Source organism: Vitis riparia, chromosome 19, assembly GCF_004353265.1.
Source record: "Vitis riparia cultivar Riparia Gloire de Montpellier isolate 1030 chromosome 19, EGFV_Vit.rip_1.0, whole genome shotgun sequence".
Classification (NCBI taxonomy): domain Eukaryota; kingdom Viridiplantae; phylum Streptophyta; class Magnoliopsida; order Vitales; family Vitaceae; genus Vitis; species Vitis riparia.
The window spans coordinates 16,234,495-16,246,018 of NC_048449.1; positions in this window are offsets into that span (position 1 = coordinate 16,234,495).

The window sequence follows — 11,524 nt, forward strand, 5'->3', positions numbered from 1 at the left end:
GCTATTAAGCTAACCTAACATAAAGTAACTAAAATTAACTAGAAATAAATTAGAAACAAAGGTGTTTCTTGGGATTTCAGGTTACTAGGATCAAGTGCCAATTGCAAAGTGGGAAATTCCGGATTTTTCTCCTCGCATTGGGGATTTAACCTATAGTTATTTCCCGAACCGGTATAGGTTTAACAATGAAGATTTAATCCATAAAAAGTCAATAGAAATGGTATTCAAGTTCCATTAATGGCTTTAGACACTATGGGTCTTCACCTTGAACCACTTTCCAATGGCTCGTACATGATAACTAATGGACTGATATGGATCTAGCAATAAGCATCCACAGAGACCTGAAGCTTACCATGTATTGACCATTCAAAGTGATTCTAAGGGATTTAAAGCAAAACTTTAGATTTAAAAGCCATTTATGAACTCCAACTACCTGTATTTAACACACGAGAGTTTTCCACTTTTGCATTTGGACTTTTCACCTAGCTTCCTTTACTCCAAGAAACCAAAAGCCTAGCCACTCATCCTCTGAGAAAACATCTCAGAGAATGTTTGGCTAGCAAGAAAATGAAAATGAAAGAGAAGGAAAAACAGAGCAAGGCTTTGTACGTCGATTCTATATAATTCAATATCTATTTTTATATATATTACAATGGATGCAAGGAAATATATATAGAGAAGTTTTTCCAACCTTCCTAGCTAAGAAATCTTATGGTTGGTGGATTACAAGGAGAAGAATGGAAATTTATACAAAAATATATAAAAGAAAAGATCTAAAGTGGAGTCGGCAGAACATAGGAGAATTCGCACCACGCATGGGCTAGTGCGAATTTTCAAGGTGTTGTGCGAATTTCGCACAAGCCTGGAGCAGTTGTCTTCCGAAGGCCATATCTTCCTCATTTCAGCTCTAAATCATACACAGTTTGAAGCGTTAGATTCTTGACTTCCTGAACTTTGAAATGGTATATAGCATGTAGAAAATGGACTTCGGGAAGTGCTCCAAAAGTGCGAAAGAAGACTGCAGCTGCTGTCCTCTGTTTTCCTCTTTGCTTCTCTTTGCTTCTCTCCTTTGGTTGACTTGTCTTAATGATCCAAAAAGATGTCAAAACACTAAAACTAGCCACAAATATGATTAGAATTCATTGCTAGGTCCTTAACATGCCAATTGGAATAAGAATGGAGAACTACTACACAAAAGTGCTTAAAACATAATGAACTAAAGGTGCAAAATAGCACTTTTTGGGTAGCAATCAGTTGACATGAACGACTCTTGATTGTGAACTCAAGGCTCTAGTTTCTATGAACAACTAAGGGTCGTGGATAACATGGGATACTCTTGGTTGTGAGCTTAAGGCTCTAAATGCTATCTATAACATTGGGTTGTAGTTGACATGAATGACTCTGTGTCGTGAGCTCATGGGTCTAGATGCTATGAACAAGTTAGGGTTATGGATGACATGAATGACTCTAAGTCGTGAGGTCAGGGCTCTAGATTCTATGAACAACTCTACACTGTGCTTGAAATGAATGACTACGGGTCATGAGCTCAGGGCTCTAAATGCTATGAACAATGTTGAGTTGTGATTGAAATGAAGGAATCTAGGTTGTGAGCTTAGGGCTTTAGATGCTATTAACAACTCAAGGATCTTGATGACATGAGATACTCTAATTCATGAGCTTTAGGCACTAGATAATAAGAACTGCTTTGGGTTGTGGCTGACATAAATGACTCCTGGTCCTGAGCTTAAGGCTTTAAATGCTATAAACAACTTAGGGTTGTCGATGACATGAGCTAATTTGGGTCGTGAGCTTAAGGCTTTAAATGCTGTGAAAAACTTTAGGTTGTGGTTAACATAAATGACTCCTGGTCTTGAGCTCAAGGCTTTAAATGCTATAAACAGCTTAGGGTTATCGATGACATGAGCTAATTTGGGTCATGAGCTTAAGGCTTTAAATGGTATGAAAAACTTTAGGTTGTGGTTGACATGAATAACTCTAGGTCATGAGATTAGACCTCTAGATGTTGTGAACAGCTCAGGGCTATCGATGAAATGAAAGACTCTAGGTCATGAGCTCATGACTCTAGATGCTATAAACACTCAGGGTTGTTGATCACATCAATCGTTCTGAGTCTTATGCTCAAGGCTCTAGATGCTATCTATGACTTTGGGTTGTGGTTGCCATGAATGACTCTATGTCGAGAGCTCAGAGCTTTAAATGATATTAACTGCTTAAGGTTGTGGATGAAAGGAGCTTCTCTTGCTTGTGAACTTAAGGCTTGAAATGCTATGAACAACTCTAGGCTGTGGTTGACATGAACGAATTTGAGTCATAAGCTTAAGGTTCTTCATGCTATGAAAAACTTAGGGTTGTCAATGACATGAAAGACTATGGGTCATGAGCTCAAGGATCTAAATACTATGAACAGCTCAAAGTTGTGGATGACATGAATGACTTTAGGTCATGAGCTTAGGGCCCTAGATGCAATGAATAACTCTAGGCTATGGTTGGCATGAAAGACTCCGAGTTATTAGCTCATGGCTCTAGATGCTATGAACAACTCAGGGCTATGGATGACATTAGCTACTCTAGGTCTTGAGCTCAAGGCTCTAAATGTTATGAACAACTCTAGGTTTTGGTTGACATGAATGACTTTGAGTCATGAGCTATAGGCTCTAGATGCTATTAATAGTTTAGGGTTGTGGAAGACATGAGGTACTCTAGGTCATGAGCTTAGGGCTTTAGATGCTATGAACAACTTTGGGCTACGGTTGAGATGAATGACTCCTGAACATGAACTTAGGGCTCTTGATGTTATGAACAACTTAGAATTGTTAATGACATGAAAGACTACGGATCATGAGCTCAACGCTATAGATACCATGAACAACTCAGGGTTATGGTGGACATGAACGACTCTCGATCGTGAGCTCAAGGCTCTAGTTGCTATGTACAACTAAGGGCTATGGATAACATAGGATACTCTTGGTTGTGAGCTCAGGGCTCTAAATTATATGAACAATGTTGGGCTATAGTTGACATGAATGACTCTCTGTAGTGACCCTAGGGCTCTAGATGCTATGAACAACTCAGAGTGGTGGATGACATGAACGCCTCTAGGTCATTAGCTCAAGGCCCTAGATTCAATGAACAACTCTAGGCTATGATTGGCATGAAAGACTCCAAGTTGTAAGCTCATGACTCTAGATGCTATGAACAACTCAGGGCTATGGATGGCATTAACTACTCTAAGTCTTGAACTCAGGGCTCTAAATGCTATGAACAACTCTGGGTTATGGATGACATGAATGACTCTAAGTCATGAGCTTCAGGCTCTAAATGCTATTAATAGCTCAGGGTTGTTGAAGACATGAGGTACTTTAGGTTGTGAGCTTAGGGCTCTAGATGCTATGAACAACTTCAGGCTATGGTTGAGATGAACGACTCCAGGACATGAGCTCAAGGCTCTTGATGTTATGAACAACTTCAAGTTGTTAATGACATGAAAGACTATGGTTCATGAGCTCAGCAGTGTAGATACTATGAACAACTTAGGGTTATGGTGGACATGAACGACTCTCGATTGTGAGCTTAAGACTTTAATTGCTATGCCTAAGGGTTATGGATAACATGGGGTACTTTAGGTCGTAAGCTTAGGGCCCTAGATGCTATGAACAAATTTGGGCCATGGTTGAGATGAAAGACTCTGGGTCATGAGCTCAGGGCTCTAGATGCGATAAACACTCAGGGTTGTTGATGACATCAGTCGTTCTAGGTCTTGTGGTAAAGGTTCTAAATGTAATGGACGGCTCTAGGTTATGGTTGACATGAATGACTCTAGGTCATGAGCTCAGGGCTCTAGATGGTATTAACAACTCAGGGTTGTAGATGAAATGAGTTTCTCTTGCTTGTGAGCTCAAGGCTCAAGAAGCTATGAACAACTCTAGGTTGTGGTTGACATGAACTACTCTGGGTCATGAGCTCAGGGCTCTTAATGCTATGAACAACTCATGGTTTTCGATGACATGAAAGACTATGGGTTATGAGCTCAGGGCTCTAGATTCTATGAACAGTTCAGAGTTGTGGTTTACATGAATCACTCTTTGTCGTGAGCTCAAAGGACTAGTTGATATAAATAATTGAGAGCTATGGATAACATAGGCTACTCTAGGTCGTGAGCTTAGGGCTCTAGATGCAATGAACAACATAGGGTTGTGGTTGATGTGAACAACTCTATGTCATGAGCTCAGGGCTCTAAATGTTATGAACAACTTAGGCCTATTAATGACATGAAAGACTTTGGGTCGTGAGGTCAGGGTTCTAGATGCTAGGAACAGCTCTAGGTTGTGGTTAACATGAACAACTCCAGGTCATGAGATGAGGACTCTAAATGCAAAGAATGGCTCAGGGATGTGGATAACATCAGCTACTCTAGGTTGTGAGCTCAAGACTCAAAATGTTATGAACAATGCTGGGTTGTGGTTGACATAAATGACTCCAGGTTGTGAGCTTAAGGCTCTAGATACTATGAACAACTCAGGTTTGTGTTTGACATGAACGACTCTGGGTCGTGAGCTAAAGGCTCTGGATGTTATGAATAGCTTAGGGTTATGCATAACATGGGCTAATCTAGGTCGTGAGCTCATGGATCTAGATGCTATAAACAACGTTGGGCTGTGGTTGACATGAACGACTCTATTTCATGAGTTTAGGGCCCTATATGCTATGAACAACTCTAAGTGGTGGTTTACATGAATGGCTCTAAGTCGTCAGGTCAGGGCTCTATATGCTATTAACAGCTCTGGGCAATGGTTGAAATGAATGAGTTCGGGTCGTGAGCTCTGGATTTTAGATTTTATGAATAGCTTAGGGCAATTAATGACATGAAAGACTTTGAATCATTAGCTTAGGGTTGTGAATGACATGAATTACTCAGGGTTCTGAGCTAAGGGCTATAAATACTATAACATCTTAAGGTTGTGGTTGACATGAACGACTTGAGGTCGTGCATTCAGGGTCTTAAATGCTATGAACAACTTAAGGCTATCAATGACATGAGCCACTCTCGGTCTTGAGCTCAGGGCTCTAGATGCTATGAATAACACTAGATTATGGTTGATATATATGACTATAGGTACTAAGCTCACGACTCTGGATGCTATTAAAAGCTCAGAGCTATGAATGACATGAGCTACTTTGGTTCGTGAGCTCAAGGCACTAGATGTTATCAACAACTCTTGGCTATGGATGAAATGAACGACTCCAGGTCATGAGCTAAGAGCTCTTGATGCTATGAATAGCTCAAGCTTGTCGATGACATAAAAGATTACAAGTCAGAGCTCAGGGCTTTTGGTGCTATGAACAACTTAGGGCTATGGATGATATGAGCTACTCTAGGTCGTGAACTCAAGGCTCTAAATGCTGTGAACAATCAAGCCTGTGGATGACATGAGCTCCACTTAGTCATGAGTCGAGGTCTCTAAATGCTATGAACAAGTCAGGATTGTGGATGACATGAATGACTTGGGGTCGTGAACTAAAGGTTATATATATATATTATAAACATCTCAGGGTTCTGATTGACATGAACGACTCCGTGTCATGAGCTTCGAGCTTTAGATGCTATGAACAATTCAAGGTTATCGATGACATGTGCCACTTTGGGTCGTGAGCTCAAGGCTTTAGTTGCTATGAATTTCTTTAGGATGTGATTAACATGAATGAACCCAAGGGTAAGCTCAGGGTTTTAGGTGCTATGAACAACTCAAGGTTCCTAATGACATGAAAAACTCCTAGTCGTGAGGTCAAGGCTCTAGATTCTATTAGCAACATAGGGTTGTAGATGACATGAACGACTCTAAGTTGGGTGTTAGGGCCCTAGATGCTATGAACATCTCTAGGCTATGATTAACATTAACGAATCCAAGTATTGAGCTGAGGGCTTTAGATGCTATGAATAGCTCAAGGCTGTCAATGACATAAACCACTTTGGGCGTGAGCTCAAGGCTTTAGATGCTATGAAAAGCTTTCATTTGTGGTTGACATGAACAACTCCGAGTCATGAGCACAAGGCTCTAGATGCTATGAACAACTTAGGGTTGTCAATGACATGAAAAACTTTGGGTTGTGAACTTAGGCATGTAGATTCTATGAACAGGTTAGGGTTGTGGATGACATGAATGACTCTTGGTCATGAGCTTTAGGCCCTAGATGTAGTGAATATATCTAGGTTGTGGTTAACATGAAAAACTCTCAGTGATTCGTCCCCAATTGGTGTACTCTTGATTCAGTCCTCGGATGAGAGTTATCAACAAAATTTATAAACCTAATTCACCATATACTAGGGTAGCATAGCTAGCATAGCATAGTGGTTCTAGGATCGTCCACAGGGATGGGTTTTCATTTCACAAATGATATTAATTTAAAGAATTGGATTGGTGCTTTTTCTTTTATGAGTTAGCTTTAAAAGAAAACATAATGATGCTTGAAAAATGTTTGGTTTTAAGCTAACCAAAAATAGTAACTGATATTAATTACAAGGAAAAGGTTTCTTGGAGTTCCAGGTTACTAGGTTCAAGGTCCTTATACAAAATGGGAGATTCCAGATCTTTTCCTCACATTAAGGATTTAACCTATAGTTATCCTCCCAATCGGTGTGTTACAGCTGCTTCTCATTAATGGTTTCAATGCTAAATCCCTCTCACTAATGCATCTTACAATGGCTCGTATCTCTCACCTAGCATTTTCCATTCAAGGTGATCCTTAACCTTTGATTACCCTTCAAAAGCTTGCAGGAGATAACTAATGGATGTCTCCAAGGAGTCCAAAAGCTTACCAAGTGTTGGCTATCCTACCTTTAAACCACCTCCCAGAGGCTCGTAAGAGATAACTAATGGATTTCTATGGATTGGGTCCGAAAATCTTACCAAGTGTTGGCCCAGGTGATTATAAGGGATTTTAAGTTAACTAAAAATATAAAAACCATTAACGGGTCATAGCCTTCTCTTCATTAAAAATTGAAACAAGGAAAACTCCCACTTTTGTATCCGGGTCCCTTACCTAGCTTCCTTCAATCCAAGAAACAAAAAGCCTAGCTAATCATCCTCTCATAAAACATCCTCAGAGGTTGTTTGGCTAGAAAGAAAATACAATCAAAGTGAGTAGGTAAGGCAGAGCAAAGCTCTGTATATTTCTTACTAAAAAATGTATAAGTGATCACCAAGAATTTCTTTCGAGATTCTTTGATAGATATTACAAAAAAAGATATGTTAAGACATATATAGAGAGATATTTTTAACCCCTCAATTAGATATCCTAAATATCTAGAAAGATCTTTAGCTGATTACAAGGAGAGAATAGATAATTACACAAAATATCTTGAGGTAAAAATCTAACGGACTCGGTGCAAAAATATCTGAAGATTACAGGAAGATTTCGCAAGTCAGATATGGGGTTGCGAAAATTTCGCAAGGCTGAAAAGGGGTTACGAAATTCTTCAATTTCATAAGAGGTAGAAAAGGTGTTGTGAAATTTCCTTCAGTTTCGCAAGGGGTAGATGGGCTTACAAAAATTTCTTCTGGTTTACGAAAATTTCGCAAGAGTGAAAAGAGGTTGCGAAATTTCCTTCAATGTTAGATTCCTTCTCTGATTCTCTTCCTTGCATACTTGATTGATTTGGAAAAGGCTTTGAAGCTCTCCAAAACTTGAATTCTTCATGTAATTTAGCTTCAATCTTGTTTTGCCGTGGATTATACCAAGTTCTCCCTCATTCTTGGCTTGTTTTAATGATCAAAAAGCTATCAAAACATCAAAACTTGCCAAAAACTAATTAGTAACACTTGCAAGGGTCCTTAATATGCCAATTGAGTTAAAAGGTATTAATTACTACTCAAAAGTGTTTAAAAGAGTTTATAAGAAGCTATAAAAGAGCACTTTTTGAGTAGTAATCACTTAGTCATGAGCTCATGGCTCTAGATGCTATGAACAGCTCAGGCCTATTGATGACATGAACCACTCTGGGTCATGATCTCAAGGCTTTAGATGCTATGAAAAGCTCTAGGTTGTGGTTGTCATAATCGACTCCAAGTCATGAGCTCATGACTCTAAATGCTAGGAACCACTTAGGGTTTTTATGACATGAAAGACTTGGGGTTCTGAGAACAAGACTCTAGATTCTATAAACAGGTCAGGGTTGTGGATGACATGAATGACTCTTAGTCCTGAGCTTTGGGCTCTATATATAATGAACTACTTAGGGCTATGGTTGCATGAAAGACTCTGAGCCATGAGCTCATGGCTCTAAATGCTATGAAGAGCTCTAGGCTATGGTTGACATGAATGACTCTGGGTTGTGAACTTAGGGCTTTAGATGCTATTAATAGCTCAAAGTTATGGATGACATTCGGTACTCTAGGTCGTGAGCTCAAGGCTCTGAATGCTATGAACAAAATTGGGTTATGGTTGACAAGAATTACTCTAGGTTGTGAGCTTAGGGCTCCTAATGCTATGAACAACTCATTGCTATCGATGACATGAAACACTATAGGTAATGAGCTCAAGACTATAGATACTATAAACTACTTAAGTTTATGGTTGGTATGAACTACTATAGATCATGACCTCAAGGCTCTAGTTGCTATAAACAACTAAGGGTTGTAGATAAAATGAACTACTCTAGGTCGTGAGCTAAAGGATCTAGAACATTGGGTTGTGGTTGACATGAACGACTTCATGTTGTGAGCTAAAGGCTCTAGATGCTATGAACAAGTCAGGTCTATGGATGACATGAACGACTTTGGGTCATGAGGTAAGTGCTTTAGATTCAATGAACAGCTCTGGGTTATGGTTAAGATAAACGACTCCGGGTTATGAGCTCAGGGCTCTATATGCTAAGAATGGCTTAAGGCTAAGGATAACATAGGCTACTCTGGATCGTAAGCTCAGGGCTCAAGACACTATGAACAACATTGGGTTGATGTTGACATGACTGATTTTGGGTTATGAAGTTAAAGCTCTAGATGATATGAACAACTTAGGGCTATTGATGACATGAAAGACTCTGAGTTGTGAGCTTAGGCTCTAGATTCTACAAACGGCTCAAGGGTGTTGAGGACATGTATGACACTAGGTCGTGAGCTCAAGGTCTTAGATGCAATGAACAACTCTAGGTTGTGGTTGACATGAAAGACTCTGGGTCGAGAGCTCAAAGCTTTAGATCCTATGAACAACTTAGGATTATGAATGGCATCAGCCACATTAGGTCTTGAGCTTAGGGCTTTAGATTCTATGAATAGCACTAGGTTGTGGTTGATATAAATGACTCCAAGTTATGAGCTCATGACCCTAGATGCTATTAAAAGCTTAGAGTTATGCATGATGTGAGCTACTTTGGTTCGTGAGCTCAAGGCACTAGATGTTATCAACAACTCTTGGCTATGGTTGACATGAACGACTCCGTGTCATGAGCTGAGTACTCTTTATGCTATGAATAGGTTAGGGTTGTCGATTACATAAAAGACTATAGGTCGTGAGCTCAAGGTTCTTAGTGCTATGAACAACTTAGGGTTATGAATCACATAAGCTACTGATTCGTCCCCAATTGGTGTACCTACTTGATTCAGTCCTCAAACGGGAGCTATCAACAAAATTTTCAAAACCTAATTCACCATATACTAGGGTAGCATAGCTAGCATAGTATAGTGGTTCTAGGATTGTCCACAGGGATGGGTTTTCATATCACACGTGATATTAGTTAAAGTACTGAAATGATGTTTTTTCTTTGGTGAGTTAGCTTTAAAAGAAAACATAATTTTGGTTGAAAAAGGGTTGGTTTTAAATTAACCAAAAATAGTTATTGAGATTAATTACAAAGAAAAGGTTTCTTGGAGTTTCAGGTCACTATATTCAGGTTCCTTAGACAAAAGGGGGAGATTCCAGAACTTTGCCTCGCGTTGGGGAAAATAACATAAAGAATGGTTATCTCTCGAACCAGTGTGTATTTAGCAATCAAGATTTGATCCCACTGGTCCATGAAAAACTACAGTTGTTTCCCATTAATGGTTTCAAACACTAAAGACCTCTCACTATGAATCATCTTTCAATGGCTCGTACCTCTCACCTAGTATTGGCCATTCAAGGTGATCTAAACCTTGGATTACCCTTCAAAGGCTCGCAAGAGATAACTAATGGATCTCCAAGGAGTCCAAAAAGTTTACCAAGTGTTGGCCCAGGTGATTTTAAGGGATTTTAAGTTAAACATAAAAATAAAAACCATTAACGAGGTAACAACTCTCCTCATTTAAAGCAAGGAAAACTCCCACTTTTGTATTCGGATCCCTTACCTAGCTTCCTTTAGTCCAAGAAACTAAAAACCTAGCCGCTCATCCTCTAGGAAAACATCCTCAGAGGTTGTTTGGCAAGAAAGAAAATAAATACAAAATGAGTAGGTAAGGTAGAGCAAAGCTCTGTATATTTCTTACTAAAAGAATTTACAAGTCTTCTATGGAATTGCTTCCGAGAGATTACCAGTTCTCCCAATAATTTTTTTCGAGATATTATAAAAGAGATATTTTTAGATATCTATAGAGAGATATTTTTAACCCCTCATTTAGATATCTTAAATATCTGAAAATATCTTTAGTTGATTACAAGGAGAAAATAGGTAATTACACAAAATATGTCAAGATAAAAATCTAACGGAGTCTATGCAAAAATACTTGAAGACTACACAGGAAGATTTCGAAATGCTTGCAAAATTTCGAACATGGTGCGAAATTGATTCTCCTCTTCTTTGGTTTCACAAGGCTTGCAAAATTCATTTTTCACAGTCTTACTCTCTGTTCTATAGCTTGTACTCATTTTGGCATTTCGCATGGTTGCGAATTTTTCGCAAAGCATTGCGAAATTGCTGGATGTTAGATTTCTTCTCTGATTCTCTTCCTTGCATACTTGATTGATTTGGCAAAGGCTACGAAGCTCTCCAAAACTTGGATTCTTCATATGTTGGAGCTTCAACTTGCTTTGCCATGGAATATACAAAAATCTCTCTCCTTCTTGGCTCGAGATTAATGATAAAAAAGCTATCAAAAACACCAAAACTTGCCCAAAAAAAACTTATTAGAAACATTTGCACGGGTCTTTAATGTGCCAATTGAGTTAAAAGGTAATAAATACTACTCAAAAGTGTTTAAAAGAGTTTATAACAAGCTATAAAAGAGCACTTTTTGAGTAGTAATCACTCTCCCCAACCGACATATTACTAGTCCCTTAGCAATGAAGGAGAGAAAAAAAAAAATAGACAGTAAAATAATTTACAACATCATGCTGATCACTCCAAAAAATTTTCAAGTGGCATGATGTAGAGCATACTCTCTCATGGGACATTAAACAAGCAAAACTCAACCTTCAACAAGAGTTTATCAAATATCTTGCCTGATCACAATTCACAAAGAGTAGGCATTATGCATATTTCAATATTAAAAGGATTTCCACTCACATAGGCTCAATCATTACTCTTCCACAAAAA